This window comes from Caretta caretta, chromosome 7, assembly GCF_965140235.1.
Source record: "Caretta caretta isolate rCarCar2 chromosome 7, rCarCar1.hap1, whole genome shotgun sequence".
NCBI classification, from domain to species: domain Eukaryota; kingdom Metazoa; phylum Chordata; order Testudines; family Cheloniidae; genus Caretta; species Caretta caretta.
The window spans coordinates 40,963,090-40,980,676 of record NC_134212.1 but is presented as its reverse complement, the minus strand read 5'-3'; the positions used below and the strand labels follow the sequence as shown (position 1 = coordinate 40,980,676).

Sequence of the window (17,587 nt, the reverse complement as noted above, 5' to 3'; positions counted from 1 at the left end):
GGGTATGCAGCATAACCCATGTTACTCAGTACAGGAATAAGGTTACTTAGGCGAACGTTTTGGTCATTAAGGGTGGGCAGACCAGTTTGGATAAATAACTGAGAACAAACTCTCTTTTGAATTGAAACCAAGCATTTTTGAGATTCAAGAGTTTGGTTAAGTTTAATTTAAATTTACTTTCTATCACCCAGGGCAAATCCCAATTTCAGCATTCTTCCCTTTATAATATAGGTAGATATGTGTAAAGTTAAGAATAACACATTACTAGGAAATTGTAAAATCTCATTTCTTTATCAAGGGGTCTGTTTCCTATGTGCTATGTTTAAAATCTAACATATAGCATGCTATTGTGCTTTTCTTTTTAAAGCAGGAGAAATCTTATAAAGACTGAAAACTCTTTGGGGATCCATCTTTTTTTTTATTTTGGATTGCCTATCACAATGGGGGTGGGACCTTGGTCTCTGATTTGGGCCTCTATCCTTTTATAAATAGTAATAAAAACAAGTGTCTTCTGGTAAATGTCATTGGCAAAACCACCATTCAGCAAGGTCCACATATATTGACATAAATACTGTATGTTTCATATATACCAATACCTTATATTGTATGGTTTTCATCAGTGTGTATCTCTGAGATGAGACATTCCAACTGATAGTGGTATCCAGGATAAAATGTTTTTTTCTTTAATTGCAGAATTAGTGTTACTGATGCAAGTTTCGTGTCTGAAATAATTGATTTTGTAACATGCTTGCAGCAGGTGACTGGAATGTTTTCTTGAACACTGCCCAACACTAAATAAGCAAAATTGGACAACATCTGTGAATACTGGGAGAGCTTAAAAGCACTGACTGTAGAGAATTAAAATGGAGTGGTCTAACTTCCATCAGTATCTACTTGATTTCACTCATCTGCAACAGTTTAAGAAATAATTGGTCATGCAAGATTTGCACTTAGCTAATATTTTATCTTAATATCCACTGTTTTTATGTACTATACATATGCTTGTAAGACATTTTCCCAATCTTACTCCTTTGTATAATTTGGGATAACTTTACAAATAAGCACGCTGACTATAGAAGAAAGATTTAGGCTATACGGAAGTGCTTTATCTGAACAGATTAAAAGTCTGGCTAGGCTGGTGTTGACAGTGTCCTACATATTCAATGAAGAATGATCTTGAAGGAAAAAGGAAGATTAAGTCTGTGTGTTGTAAGGGAAATGTCTACAATCTCAAAATAATAGCTTCAAAAAATGAAAGATTATGTACTTAAATTGGCAAGTTATTTTACATTGAATACAGTCACTCTCTATTTTTAATACAGACAGTGCCACTTTTTTTGCGTGTACTTTTATATCTGTCACTGGCAATTTGACTCTCAAATTGGTATGCAGCTGCCATTAGAAGCCTTTGAATTGTCTTGCTGGCAAGACACTGCAATGCTGCATTATTTGTACATTAATCTAATAAGAGAGTTGTGTAAAATTACTGAAGGTAAATCAAATTACTTTACTTTTACCTACCTTTAGCAAGAAGCCGAGTCATGGCTGGTACTTTTTTGTTAACCTTGTCCTATAAAGTTTGTTTGAGACAGCAGTTCTTCCTAAAATCTGAAATGATAAATTGCCACTCAAATATTGGTGCAACTGGTAAGCGTTTGTGTAGCCAAAAGTGGAAGAGTCAAGGCAAATAGCATTGCATGGGGCAGGCTTTCCTTCTGAAGGAACTTAGTGGAAAATATGCTGGATAGCAGGCTGCACATGGAAAAGACAGGTTTAACTGTGGTAAGATATAATTAATTAGTCTTCTGTTTATTATGTCCTCTAAGATTTCTGCTAATTTTTTGAACTAATACGTGATTTTCTGCACAGTCGAGCTTGTACCCATGTTGGGGGAGAGGGGGGAAGGTAGCATGTAAATATATAGGGTAAATTTTCAGCATGGATGATATGGGCACCATCTGCACTTAGAAGTTACCCAGCTAAATCAGTTCTGCTGAAAATGTTTCCTCATATGGTTACAAAGCCTGATTTAACTCTCTTTTCTTGTATGCTTTTAGAAATTGTTTTGAATAAGCTTTCTTTGGAAAAAAAGTAGAGCCATGAATTAACTGGTGTGGAAAGACTAATCTTTATCATCCAGAAGTAGCTGCATGCATATCAGTGGTCACTGAAATTATGCTTATATTTAGTAGTTAGCACAACACTGGGATATGTGTCAGTGTGAGGCAGTGGTATTAAGAGTCTGCTTTATGCTTGGAATTCATTGTAGAGTAAAAGAATGAAACTAAATGCAAGTGTAACTTCCTGAATTTAGAAGAACTTTATTTGATGGTGGAATGTGTAGCTGAGGTGTGAACTATCAAGCAGTGAATTTTGCTAATAGGGGAGCCCAAAAGAAGTAATGTTTATTTACAATAGATACATAAACATAATAATTCAGAGTTTCTGAAAGATTTGTGATTAAAGTCAAGATTTCCATATTCTTTAGGTTCACTAATCCAGACTGTTGAGTTGAAAATCCTCCTACATGAGGGATCTACAGCGGACACTAGATATGACAATGATGGACGAATTAAAACGTCTAGAGTTTTTGGTACCAAGGATCAATTTGCCCCATTCTCTGCCATCTCTTCCCAAGTCTTTGGTAGACTTCAGAGTGCAGCAGCAGCAGCATGCTCCTACTCTACAGTAGCTAACTTCAGGCTTCTGTAAAAAATTCACAAGGCAAGAAATACTTTACTTATTTATTGGAATTTTACTGAAGCTTTCTATAGTAGTGGTGCCTGTACTGGCACAAGGTCCGATTTCTTGGAACCTGAGTGCAATTCAATCTCTTTGACAACGTATTGGTCTGAGGAAAGTTTCCGCCAGCTCGAGGAAAAACACTTCGATGCAAACCAGATGGTGGGTATATTTAGATTGTCTCCCTTTCTGAGTGTTTCTGATGCCTTGGAGGGTGAGGTCATTTTACTCTAGCCATAATTTTTACTGGGTTTGGTGGTTGCAATTACCCTGGTCCTCACAAAGGCCTGTTCTACAGTCAGTCTTCCTTCTGTAAAGCTATTATTGGCCAAATTTCAGTGGCACATTTTGGGGAGGGAGTCCTCATAGGTATATCATCATAGACCTAAAAAGTTGAAATAATGTCGTTGTACTCAAATGGTTCAAAGTGGAGTCCATGGGTCAGATCCTCAGCTAGTATAAATTGGTATCACTCCAGTAATTTCAGCTGTGACTAGTGATCCTGACATTTCATTGGACGCCAGATTCATTCTTAATGGATAATGTCTTCATCTTGGTCCAAAGGGGGATTATATGTTCTCCCTGTCAGTCACAGTACATATATACTAGATGACTCTGAGAATCCAGAAACATAAGACCAGAGGCACCCACTTTTAACCGCAGCTTGGATTCAAAGAGTTTGGATCACAAACCTGCTCAAGTTGTCAATGGCAAAACTTGCCACAAGTCTCTGATCTCTTGTTTCCAGCACCATCTTATCCTGACAGGTTGATTTGTGAGTGGGTATGGTCCCAAAAAACAAGTTATTAAAGTCTAAAAGAGAAAATATTTGCAATGGACAAACTGGATTGAAAAAAAAAAAACCTCTTCCCCTACTTTTGCTCATTTCAGAAGAATCTTCAGTACCTTTTGAAGGCTTTTAAAATATTTAGTTAACTACTTTCCATTATTTTTGCATATACCTGCGCGTTTCCATTCTAATTGGGGTCAAAATTAGGAGTAGTTACATATTACATAGGATTATGTTTCTGCTTCAGGTGGACTCAAAAGTCTCTTGAGATGTAGCCAGACTCAGATGTCTTGAAATTTGCCTTTTTCTAGAAACTACTTCCGTCTGTGTTGCCAGTTAGGCAGAAATTCTCCTTAGTGTAGTTGAGGGTTTTTAGTCACATGATTGTGTAGATGATGTGCTACATTTTCTTCAGTAAGCCTAAACAAAAGACTGCCTGTTGATTTCAGTGCTTAGCATTTCCAGTAGTCTAATAAGAACAAGATCAGATGGGTGACCTTCTGTTAATTATTGATTTCCTCCCAGTTGCCACACTATTGTTTCCCTATTAGTTTTAGTGTTCCCTCTTGGAGTCTGACTGAAAGGCTTTATCTCCTAACTAACAAGATGCTTCCCTCCTGTCCCACTCCGGTAGCTATCTGGCTGCCCTCCTTGCCAAAGAGGGGAATCCCAAGAGATTACTATTTGTACTTTTTGCCCCAAAGTTTCTAATAATGGTGATGGAAATGATACAGTACTTTGCACTTCTGTAAAGCCTCTTGTCTAAGAATCTCCAAGTGCATCACAAATAGTTAATTAATGAACTACAATGGAAAGTAAGTTTTATTATACATGCTCCACAGATACATAAAGCTGACACATGGAGCAGTTACGTGATTTCACCATGGTCACACACAAATCAGTGGCAGAGAATGGAACAGAACTCAGCAACCTGACTCTCAGTTCTGTTCTCTAACCATTCACCCACACGTTCTATGACTAGGAGTGTACTTGGAACTCGTTAGATTGTAAATGATCTGTTCAAAATATATCACAGGGTAAGGACTATAGGGTTAAGTTTAAATTCTCTGAGAATTCTACTAAGCCCAGTGATATGGTTTAGAGGCAGCATTACTGATCTTTCTATTGAAGGGGCTATCTCTGGCAGACATGGGCCTCTTAACGAGCCCCTTGGTAGGAGACTTTTGCAAGGATTTGTGTTCTTTTACTAGGTGCTATAGGCAGGATACTTTCACCTCTACACATGAAGTGGTTGCTGCATTTCAGAACTGTAGTCCTCCCCCCTAAGTAACCCAAATTTCTTGACTGAAGGTTGCAGATAGTAGAATTTTTAACCTATAAACATTATACTGCATCTGCAGCGCAGTGTGAAGTTATATGAATCCCGAATGTCCTTCCCTGATTAGATCTGTGGAATTACCCTATGTATTTTGTTTCATTTGGGGATTGAATTTCATATTCTAGTTTCAGAGATCATTTTACGAAGTTAGTTGATGATTTTTTTATTGTTAGGATCTTCTTTGTCTCTGAATTATATAGAAATCTCATCGGGGACAGAGGTGTGACACTGTGGGAGAAAAAAAGATTCTTGGCACTAAAAATTGTGGGTCAGTTCTTTTGTGCTACAGCCTGTCATTCAGGTAACAAGAGCTGCAGCTTGGGTTGGTGTATCTGAGGTGCAGATACATGATTCACAGGTAAAACCTGTACCGTCTTATTGTAAAAAGGGACTAGATACTCTTTGTTATGCATCACAGTAGTTTCTCGACTGTACTTATTGGAGGATATTGTAAATAATAAAAATATTGAGTGGAAAATACAAGCATTAAACCTGTTACTTGCTTGTTCTTTCAATAGGTCTTTGTCTTTGTTTTGGAAACTATTTCTTGAAATCATGAGTTCCATGATTGTAACTTTTATAGATGCCTGCTTTCCATTTCTTCATAAAATGGTAACTCAATGCCTACCCTACCAAGAGGATGAGTGTACCAGATATATTATTCTGCATGCCTTTTCTTGATTAAGTTGTTACCACATCCAAGCAGTTATTAAAGAGAAATGATGAGACTTAAAACTTTAAGGTCACAAAAATAGAATGAAAAGTTGTTTACTGTATTTTATATTTTTTCCTAGAAAGATTGTGCATTTGTACTTGAAAAACAGAGTGTATATATATCTTCACATATTTGTTTGAATATGCATATGGATATGCACAGTTTAACTCTGAGAGGGGAATGAACTGAAGTTTTATTGAAAATGTAAATCAAACTCAAAGGGGGTATGATGAATTTTGGAATGTGGGTTTCAAGTTTTTATGTACTCAGTGCATAAATCTTGTGTGGAGTCTTCTAAGCTGTTTGCTTATAATAGAGGAGTTTAATATAATTTAACTGGTTAAGCAGTCTGTTGTAAACTGATTACAGCTAAGTTTTTCTGGTAACTTATTCTGAAGCAGAAAGTAAAGAAATAGTGAACTAGTGAGTCACAAGTCTGGTAAAAAACTGATAATTTCCATGGAGTGCTAAAGTCAAGAATAAGGCTCAGGTTACATGTGCAATAATTTAGTAGATTATTACAATGGGAACTAAAAACACTGAACTAGTCATTTCTGCTTAAATAAGATTGGGGTAAATATGCTTTTCAGTTTGGAAAGTATGTTTTCAGCATGAAAGAGTAACTAAACTTGGCAGTTTCTCTTTGAGATTGACAACAATATTATAAGGAGCTTAATTGGCTCATTCCTGGGCTCTCCTCCCCTCCCCCCCCCCCATGAGGTCAGCCACTGGTCCAACAGAAAGTCAGGTAGGCAGACTCCCTGAAATCCTCTAGAGATGTGTCCCCAGGTGACATACACTCTCAGCAACTAGCCAGATCACCATAACTGACCTGAACCGATTATCCTGGACCAGCGGCGGAGGCCGCTAACAGCTAGGAAGAATGCAAAGATTGTTACCTAGCAACTGGTTAGACATCCCCATTATTCCCCATAAATGAGGCCCTTGTGCAGAAATACTGCTAGGATAACTGAGCAGGGAGATGGGGCAGAAGGGTATCCTAAGCAAGATATGTTTTCCTCATCGAAGACCAAAGGCAGGCAACCAGGCCATTTGATCCTTGCGCTGTACCAATAGGCTGCAATATAAATGTCTGTAGATAGGGTGAAAACTGTTGATCTTTCTCTTGAAAAACAAGTATAACATGTTTCTCTGTCTGCATCTTTTTCTCCCACAGCCCCAGTGAAGTTTGCTTTTTTTGCTGTGTGTATGTGGGTGGGGTGGCTTCTTTTTGGATGGGAAAGCCACCAGCTGCTTAAAATCCCTCCAGTGATTGCCACAGAGCTCACTGCTCACCTGGCACATTTAAAGGTGTTCATAAAGGGTTGTGTCACCGCAGCGCTCAGAGCAGTCCAGCAAGGAGACATTTTATGCAAGTATAGCAAACCGAGCGGATCAAGTAAGCGTAACATGATTCCTTGTACATAATTCACAACTTTTTCTTTCTTAAAATAAGCGGAGCATGGAATCTTATGAAAGACAGAAAAAAGAAAAAGCCTTGTTAATCTTTCACATTGTTTCCCCCTTTACTACTCCGTGAAAGATTTTTTTTTAATCCATTTGATGGCTCTGGGGTAGTCTCATGCCTAGGACCCTACCAAATTCACGGTCCATTTTGGTAAATTTCATGGTCATAGGATTTTAAAAATAATAAGTTTCATGATTTCAGCTATTTAAATCTGAAATTTCATGATGTTGTAATTGTAGGGATCCTGACCCAAAAAAAGAGTTGTGGGAGGGGGTCGCAAGGTTATTGTAGGGGGAGTTGCGGTACTGCTACCCTTACTTCTGCGCTGCTGCTGGTGGTGGCACGGCCTTCAGAGCTGGGCAGCTGGAGAATGGCGACTGCTGGCCAAGAGCCCAGCTCTGTAGGCAGAGCTGCCGCCAGCAGCAGTGCAGAAGTAAGGGTGGCCTGGTATGGTGTTTATATGCTTACTTCTGTGCTGCTGCCTGCCGAGCTGGGCCCTCAGTCAGCAGCTGCCACTCTCCGGCTGCCCAGCTGTGAAGGCAGCAGTGCAGAAATAAGGGTGGCAGGGTATGGTATTGCCACCTTTACTTCTGCACTGCTACTGTGGGGCTCCGCCTTCAGAGCTGGGTGCCCGGCCAACAGCTGCCCCTGTCCAGCCACCCAGCTCTGATGACAACACAGAAGTAAGGGTGGCAATACCATGACCCCCCCTAAAATAACCTTGTGACCCCCCCCGCAACTCTCTTTTGGGTCAGGACCCCCAATTTGAGAAATGCTGGCCTCCCCCATGAAATCTGTATAATATTGGGTAAAAGCACAGAAAAAGACCAGATTTCACTTTTTCATGGCCATGAATTTGGTAGGGCTCTACCTAGAGATAGGCAAATTCAGAAAGACTTGGATTCCTATGAGGAAGTCAGTGCCTGGAGATCTGTTACAGTCCAGAATAGAAAAGCCAAAAGATGAAGTTTGAATATTCACATTCAATTCAGCATTCATATTTCTTTTCTGAGGATAGATATAATGCCAAGAAAATGTCAAACACTTAACACCAAATTTTCTGCATCATAAACTTTCTGTTAAGAATTACTATAAATCTGTATGATTTTTTTCGCCTAATGCCAGCAAAGTTTTATTTTTCAAAACATACACAAATGCCTCTGCCACCTTTCCATTGTTCTCTCAGTGAACAGCATACTCCTATTGACAGTGCCTCCTTCACTGACAAGTACTAGTGACACTCTAGTCTAAGATGCATGACTATGAAAGGGTTTCTTTTAAGAAATGCATTTCATGTAGCCCTTGAACTGGTCTTGTCTTATACAAATGAAATGATCTTCTGTATTGGCTGTCTTATCATTATTAACAAATCCAAAGGAATCTTGAAAAAAGAACAAAGGCAATGACACCCATCCCATCAATCACAGCAATGCGCCTTTCTGTCCAAAAAAGCCTTTCTTCATGCCAGTGAATACAGACATGCAGACTGAAAACCTAATTCAAGCACTGCTGAGCTCTGGCCTGTACAGACTCCTTCATTGTTTCATAGTTTTCCATACATTAGTAGCATTACACTACAGCACAGAATAACGTTTCCAGATAAGCAGTAGGAGAGAGAAAAGTTCACACTAGTCCATTCCAGAAGCTGTAAACCAGAGGGCCATCAGTGCAAGAGAGAATAAAGGATGTCTTTATTCGGCAGTGTAGTTACACTGGTGTGCTGGGGAGAGTACACAGTGACAGGTATATACCTGGTTAATTTACTCCCTCCCTGGAGCAACGAGGAGACTGGAAGAGTGATTTGTGTCTGCCTCCCTTCCACATTTCTGCAGCAGCAATGGAAGAACACAGTGCCCCTTCCTGGACTTCAAACTCAGAATTTACCTCATAGTTTGTAGAGACTGTTTGTCATGCCGTCTGGAGTGGTTCACAGCCATGAATTCCAACCTCAGTGCAGACTATCAAAAGCAGGGCAGACGCCCCAATCTGGTTGTATGTTCTGTAATTAGTTTTTACCAACCCAGTAACAAATGTGAACTCCTGAAGCACTAGAACAATCTTACCATGGAGTCATGGACAGCCTGCTGGGGCAAGCTGGACATAGTAATAGTTGATTGCCATACACCAAAGATCACAAAAGATTCAGCTTGATTCCTAAGAGACCAGTGTCTTACCACAGGTCAATCTCTACCGCTGATCTTACACCAAGAACAAGGCTTGTAGCCAGTCCTATAGTAAACTAATGAAGAATTTATTATTTAGGAGAAAGAAAGGAGAGACTTATTGGCAGGTTAAAGCAGGCAACTATATATATGTGGATATATACACACATACACAAATGAATTACAGGCTATGGTTTTAAAAAGTGATAGAGTTGTAGTAACCTGTCAGTACTTTAATGTCTTGTAGGACTAACCCAGGCTGACCCTGAGGATCTCTGCTTCTGTTTTGCAGCTCCTGCCCTTTGAATCCAAACTCAAAAAGAGAGGAAATTAAGAAAAAAAATTATATCTTCATTTCCTTCTTCCAGAATTCAAGCTGAAGGGATGAGCCCTTTTGCATGTAGCCTTTTCATGAGTATGAAGGGGCAATTAATGAAGTCATTGTATTATGATGTCCAGCAATTGCCCATTTAGTTTTGATAGCCAACCTACTGAGCAGGAGACAATCCCTTTTCACAGGATGACAGTTTCAGGGCTAACAGTTTTTTACTGCTATAAAGCAGAAACTTAAATATTATTGTATGAAGTATGATAAAGTTATTTCAGTGAGATTAATGCATGCAGCAATTTACAAGCATTTCATAAAGTCTAAACACATTGTTATAAGTTCAATACCCATCTTAATCATACTAACACACAAGTGAGCTAGACTGGTTTCTAGCAATGAATTTTTCAGGGCTTGGCTGAAGCCTAAAGCCTTGGAAAGAGTCGGCACCTGGTTTGCTAGCATCATGCTATTATTAAGCAAGTCAGTTTAAAAAGTTGGAGTAAAGGAACTTCAGGCATTTCAACTGTGCATGATTTTAGAGCAGCCTTGAAAAGATTGCCAATGGTCCATGATGTCAGCAAGTGCCTTAGCTGTTTTTCCTGTAAATAGTCTACAATAAAAGCAATATTTTTAATTCAGAATGCTATTTAATTTCCAGTGAGCATAATATCATCCATAATGCAGCTATAAACCAACAGTTTTCAATGAATATAACATGGTGGGCCACAAAAACCAGTTGCACAATGTTTAATAATAATAATTGTGATTGTGATGAAATATTTGAGATAGTTGCCAAAAGTTTGCACTGCAGCATACATGTTGTAAGAGAGGTATAAGTGGAAGAAGAGCTGACCTTGATTTTTTTAAAAATAACCTTGCATTTGATAGTTCATGCTAGTTTTGATTTCTTTCTAAAAGCATTTTACTTCCTAAAAAGTGCAATTTTAATGACCCGAAGATGGTTTTTAATGGTGAAGTAACACTTCAGCCTCCTTGTCTATTGTGTCTCTGGTGAAACTTCAACAGAAGTGCCAATTGTGACAGCAGTTTTTTTTAAGTACAGTGGACACCAGTCCAGTCCTGCACAGTGAATTTGACATGTAACAAGAATGCAGTCTAGTGTACTACACATGATTGAGACTGGTGGGGCCTGATCTCCACAGTCCTCCATTGAGACCCGTTGAGTTAATTTAGGTCCCAATTTAGCATGAGGCAGAGGTAATTGCAAGATAGGGACCTAAGTAGGGGAAAATTCTGTATCCTATCACTAACATCTCAGACTTTCCAGTGACTTGTTTGGTGTCACAACTTTAACATTAGGGGAAAAAAACCTACCTGTATTTAAATAATCAGTTTGCACATATACCTCAATATGCTTGCAAAATAGTAGCTGACTTTCATTTCAAGAAGTAGAATTAAAGACAGAATATGCTCTTTTCACTACTGAGATGTTATTACAGTCTATGGAGAAAAATACAGAGCAACATCTTTTAGAACTGTGAAAGGAGTTCTTTCAGGCAGCTATTACAGGAAAAGCCATGTCAGTATCCCTTTGGTCAATTGATGCAGGCCGGTAAGACAGGTTTCAGAGTAGCAGCCGTGTTAGTCTGTATCCGCAAAAAGAAAAGGGGTACTTGTGGCACCGTAGAGACTAACAAATTTATTTGAGCATAAGCTAAGAGTTCTCCTGCCTCTCATCTAGTGTTGAATTTCTAGTTCCAAGGTGATACTCTCATGAGGAATAGACTCTCGTGGCCAACACAGAGGTCTGCTCTCATTGTTCCCCATGCTGTGTATAAGATTAGGGATAAGAAATGTTCAGACAATGCTTCAGTGTTTGTCAAATCTTTCCTTGTAAATCATTATTTTCATTCAGTGCTTATAACTAAACTACAGATATACTGTAAATGCTATGCTAAATTGTTTTTGGTAACAATACTATAGATACTATTTTATGGTGTTAACTATCCATTATATACAGTGTAGGCTAAGTTTATCACTTCCACTTTATAGGCTCTTCAAGTATAAGTAATTCTACAAATCATTGCCACGCATGTGCCAGAAATGCAATATTCATTATAAAAATGAGCATATGCACTTTGGAGAAACATAACCTTTTATTTTCCAGGTTGTTGTATCAATGGTGTATGAGTACCCTGGTCTTACATTTTTTGTATTGGGATTGAATTTTTGAAAATTTTTAATTTTATTTTTTGACATTTAGTCCCATATTCTTTTTCTGTTCATAAATTTTATTAAGAAAGGATAACACAACAATGAGGCAAATACAGAAGAAAATTTTAAGTAGGAATGGAAAACCAGGAGCAGAATAATACTCATGGAGTTTTTAGGACAGTTAACATAAAATGGCTGAATTAAAATTTGATTCAAAACTCAATAGGAAACTGTAGAAAGAGATAATGCAGTTCTAAATTCCATTGTAATGAAACGGAAACTAACTCAGAGCACATTCACTGAAATATAATCATGTAATATGCACATGCCTGGACTCTGATTGGTTGACACCCATTAGTAAATCCAGGTGCAGGGATTTTCACAATCACAGTACATTTATTATACCATTATACTTGAGGGTGCAAGTTTCTGTACAGACCTATTTAAATCCAAACAGTGAAAAAATATTGTACTGGCCTTGTAGGTAGTAGAGGAACTACATTTTATGACTGATATTCATTTAAATAATGTTAGGAGCAATGTGATCCCATCCTGCAGAAACGTCCTATTCCTTCAGAATGGTGAGAGGCCTCAATTTCCATTGATGCAAACCTGGTTGAGGGTTCTTTGCTCTTTGCAGGATTAGGCCAGTGGTGAGCAGTTAAGGTGTGTATTGATTGAAGACTGTTTCTCTAACACTCAGTCCCATTAGTGCAGTGCAGTGGTGCATGTACCCCTGTGGGTACTCAGAGGTCTTTCAGGAGTACATCAGCTCATCTAGATATTTGCCTAGTTTTACAACAGGCTACATGAAGCACTAGCGAAGTCAGTGCAAACTAAAATCTCATACAGACAATGACTTGTTTATACTCCTCTACATACTGTACACTCAAATGTAAGTACAATATTTATATTCCAATTGATTTATTTTATAGTTAGTTGGTAAAAATGGTAAAGTAAGCACTATTATGCTTACTGAAGTGCTAGTGTGCTGTGACATTTCTGTATTTTCATGTCTTGATTTTGTAAGCAAGTAGTTTTTAAATGAGGTGAAACTTGGTGGTACGTAAGACAAATCAGACTCTTGAAAGGGATAGAGTAGTCTGGAAAGGTTGAGAACAACTGCACTAGTGGGAGTCAGGTGCATGTACTGATGGCAGAAGAGACCCCACCACCACTTCATGTCATAGTGGTTGAATCATATTTTTGTTTTGGAAGAATTAAATCCTTGAAACTGTGACTCTTGACAACACACACAGTCAGTTCTTGTGGTCTGGGGTTTTGACACTTGAAGATTACTGACATACTTAAATTTATATTTGGATGACTGGAGGATATTTTTTGCTTTTTAAAAAACCATTCATAAATACGTGTAATATATAAAACAAACCCTGCCTCAATATATTTTATACCCGAGAGACTGCATCGTTTGAATTAGGCTTTTATTTCTGTAGGGTAAATAGTGTGCATTTCTTTCTTCTCCATGAGTATATTTCTTTAAAAAACAAAAAGAAACAAACAAAAAAAACCCCTAAAAGTTATTTCTTTCCTTATTTTGTACTGTTAAAAGTAAGCCAGTGCTTTAAAAACGTATCCCTTGACAGACTGAAAAATAAGGTCACTATTATTATTTGACAAATAGATAGCTTAGAAGGTGATATTGTCTTGTTGTTTTTTGTGCTTTCCTGTCTGTTGCATCCACCTATTGGATTGACGGCCCCAAAGCTGACATTTAACCATGAAATGAGCAGTGACAATGCAGGCTTCTGCCAGCCTTGTTATCCTTCCACTGTGCCTCATACCTGAACTGGAATAATTGGTGTGGGAGGCTAATCCATTATTTGGCCTCTCTGCTGAGACATCAAAAAGGGTTCTTATTTCGATGATAGTTTGTTATGTGAGTACATCTATGGGAATTATGCCAGCTTATTTCAAAGAGGTAACTGAAGAGCCAGAAGATGGTAAGGACCTTAGTTGGGTCATTACCAAGCTTAGTTATAGCTGAATTGGCAACTTCTTGATAAAATCTTAAGTAATATACTCAAATCAGCAGCTGTTCTGACATTACTGTAAGGCAAACAAGGATTGGACTTCATAGCCAATTAAATGCTGCAAATATTTTTATTAGAACAGCTGCATCTCTCAAATTGGCTACAATACATACTCAGCCACTAGTTCCAAATGCTGAAATGTTTTTGTAACCACTCGAAAAAACCTCCTCTGAAAAGTATTGCTTTAAAAAATTCCTTTGCTGCTTGTTTTATTTATTAGAGACTGACATTTGCTACTTCCTCAGATAGAAACCATCAGGATTTTTTCTTGTATTGGGTCAGGCATTGTGCTTTGTGGCAAAAAATGTGAAGATGACAACAGATAAAATATACCTGACTAGATTCATTTAGCTGAGACCTAGATGCACAGGACCAATGACTAGCTGATTAGCAAGCATCCTAAAGGCTACAGTTGGTTGTAAAGAACGTTTTAAGGGTGTCAGAGTATTGTGGTTGGGTTCCTCCCATTAGCCTCTTAAATCTCACAAGGGAAACCAAAAGTCTTACTTCCTGTCTGCCTCTAAGAAGTCTTATAAGGCTGGAAGTGATGGGGCTGAGAGAATGCTTGATGAGCCTCCAACCTCTGTTGGAATGGGGTTGGAAGGTTTCTGAATTACTTTCCTGAAGGTCCCAGCATTCTTACGCATTTACACTGGATGAGCCCTTCTGTTTTGGTTTCTTGTTAAACTTACCGTTAACATGTAATTTTAGGGTTTTATAATGGCTGGGATTTGTTTGTAAGGGTTTTTGCACTTAAATTGTTTACGTGAATTTGTAACCCTTTGAGTCACGTTTATAATCTGGGATTGACCGTTCTTTCTGTCCCATCTTAAAACAGTCGAGCATTTGTTTTTTAAAAAAAAAAAGATTTTCAAACTATTTTCATGTTTTGGTTAAAGGTTTGGGACAATTCTCTCTTTTTTTTTTTTTTAGGTCATTCGTCTCTAGATTATATTTGTCATTAAAATTTTAGAGAAAAAGCATGATGGGGAGTGAATTCTCATAGTAACACCTGTGAGAACAGCCTGGAGCCAAAATTACATGACTGGGTTATTGAATTCCTGGATTCTCATTTTAAAGGAGATCTAACAAAACAGCATATAATTAAGTATTAATTTTGCAAAGATTGAAAGGGATTTTGCAAACTCTGTTTCCATTATTCTGTCTACCTCAATAAAGGAAAAGAAAAATGACTTAAATAAGGCTGCATGGCTCTTATTAAAAGAAACCCAAACTTACAGAGCTTTAGATTTTAATGTAGAAATGCTTTTAATTTTGGAACAAAATTCATTTGTCTCTCCCCCCGCCCCCCACTAACAGATAATCTATTCTGTTATCATGGGGGAATCTTTCTTATGTGTAGATATATTTGTGTGAATTTAGACCAATGAAGTTGCTTGAGAGGATGTTTGTTTTAATACTAACTAGTTCATGTATAAACATCAGATACTTTTAATAATAATAATAAAAATAAATTCAGGTTAGAGACCTCAAAAAAGATACGTTTCCCACCTAGTTTTTTTCTTCTTAATGTTCATGTTTGAAAATGTTTACAAGTATATCATTTATTAAAGTTTAACGAAGATATTGATGGATCATTTGTTCTGACTTTATGGGCCAGATACTTGTCTGGTATGTCACAGATGATCTAGTCAAGCTCCACCTGTTAGACTCTCATTAGACTCCTCTGAAGGGATCCAAATGCTGGATCCCTTGTACTCTTTCCTTGGTGGGTCTGGCAGAGTTCAGGTGCTTTGGATCTTGGGGCACTTAGGTGCTTCAGGTGCAGACCTGGTGTTTGGAACCTCTCTTGGGAGTGGGGACTCTCTCGATCAGTTTGCCCAGGCCTGGAAAATAATGCCATTTTCTTGAACTTCCCCAGCAGCTCTTGTACATTTTCTAAATTCTCACCAAAGGAGTGAACCTTTACTCTCTCAAGGGCTCCTAGGAATACCCAGAATCTTCCTTCTGCAGCTCATGAGTTCTATTCCAAACCATTGAATTGGTATTGGGTGGTGGTGGTGGTGGTTATGATGCAGCTATTAGAAGCAAATAGTGGATTCCATGTACACTGATACAGTCTATGATTCACTTTTCATAATAACTTCATACCATCAATCTGTACAGACAGATTTCCCAAATCATCACATGGTATAAAATTGCATATCTGTTGAAATCACTGTAGCAAGGTTGTTTTACGTCCCCATAGAATCTAGCCCTGTGAGAACAAATATTGCTTAGTTTCTGTGTGGTGTTAATTTTAAAACCAATTTTACAGGAAAATATATTGGATCAAAATCTTTAGTGGTGTCAATTGGCACAGCTATGGAGAAAATTTGATCCATTATCTTTCTGATGTATTATCTATTCATATTACTGGCAAAACTTGATTTCAAGGAAATCTGTTGTAGTGGTACTCACTCTGTTATGAGCCTGTATTCTATTGAAGGGATACTACACATGTAGGGCCAGATGGTGATACCCTTACTCATGTTCAGTAGTACCTTATACCGTGTGTACCGGTCAGCTCTGCCATGTCTCCCTGGCATACTTCCTTCTCGCTACACAAGGGTTGGAGGGCATGACTTATACAGGAGGTGATGGAACTGCCTTCATCAGCTTTCTGCCAGTGGAGAGCTCCCTTATGCAAACAGAGTTCTCCACTGACCATCTCCAGCTGTTTACGTCCACCATGTACCCACTCATGCTTACGTGGCAAAAAAAGGGGACTGGAGAGTACTGCCTCATGTATTTGTACATATTTGCAGAGTGTAGCAAATTTTCATAATAATGACTACATTGTGGTATTCTTACAAATGAATAGTGTGACAGATGTAGCAATCAACTTTACTGAATTACGTTAAACCTTATTGAATAAAGTTTCAGTATCTAAGGAGCAGGGGTGTCCCTAAGGGGTGTGGGGCCTGGGGCAAATCAGCCTTTATAGGCCCCCCTCTTAACATTTTTTATACAGGTAAAATCTGGTTACAGTGAACTTCAGGGGCAGCTGCTGGTCGCAGGTTAAATATTGATAGCGCTCAGCTATATAATTATAATGTTGTTGTTATATTGTAGTTCTTTTTTATAATTATAATGAAGTACATATAACTAAAAAAAAAATCTAACCGATCACGATCAGAGTCGCACTGCTTACATTCTGAAATCCACCTTCCTGGGCTTCCTTGCAGCAAACTCACTTCCCAGGTGCATATGGTCTTGCTACCCTTAGTGGGTTTGTTTTTAAGTGTAATTACACATTTGCAACACTGAGACCTCATTTCTCGGGAACTTGTGTGGCTCTTGGAGGGCCTATATGTGCCTGATGCTGGGGGAGCCCAGGACCCTCCAGCATGGAGGAGGGGCTCTAAGATCGGTTTTCTCTGAGGGCTGGGAGCGGGAGGGGAGGTGGAAAAGCAGGTGGATGGAGGATGGTCCTGGTGGGTGGTGGAGAGAGCAGAGTTGTGGGACCCTAAGGCTGGGAGAGCTGAAAGGCAAGGAGGACCCTGGGGATTGATAAGAGCTGGCCCTGGCCTGGAGGTGGCATTGGAGGATCCCACCCAGTGCTGGGAGAGGGGAGAAAGGGCAGTGGAAGGGGGAGGTGTGGGGCACTGGGGGGAAACCAGTGATGGACGAGGGATGATGGAGACTTCTGGTTGGCACTCACCTGTGTGAGGGGGCCCCCATGTGCTAGTGGAGGGTCCCACCAGAAAAGAGAAGGGTCTGTCCAGGGTGGAAGGGCAGGGTCAGGGTCAGCCTGCCCTGTCATTAGTGGTTGGGGGGAGCTAGGATCCTGTGGTGGCAGGTGACGCTGGGAGCC

At 38.9% G+C, this 17,587-nt stretch overlaps 1 protein-coding gene across 18 annotated transcripts in view; it reads left to right on the top strand.

Annotated features, from left to right (window-relative positions):
• ATP2B2 (ATPase plasma membrane Ca2+ transporting 2) overlaps nucleotides 1-17,587 on the top strand; it is a 748,369-nt gene that overhangs the window by 334,694 nt on the left and 396,088 nt on the right. The window contains exon 1 of one of the 18 annotated variants that reach the window (XM_048858214.2): nucleotides 2,813-2,904. The exons of the other annotated variants lie outside the window; for them this stretch is intronic. The gene's annotated coding sequence lies outside the window, so the exon portion shown is untranslated. Of the gene's footprint in view, nucleotides 1-2,812; nucleotides 2,905-17,587 lie in introns of those variants that run through there. 18 annotated transcript variants of the gene reach the window in all.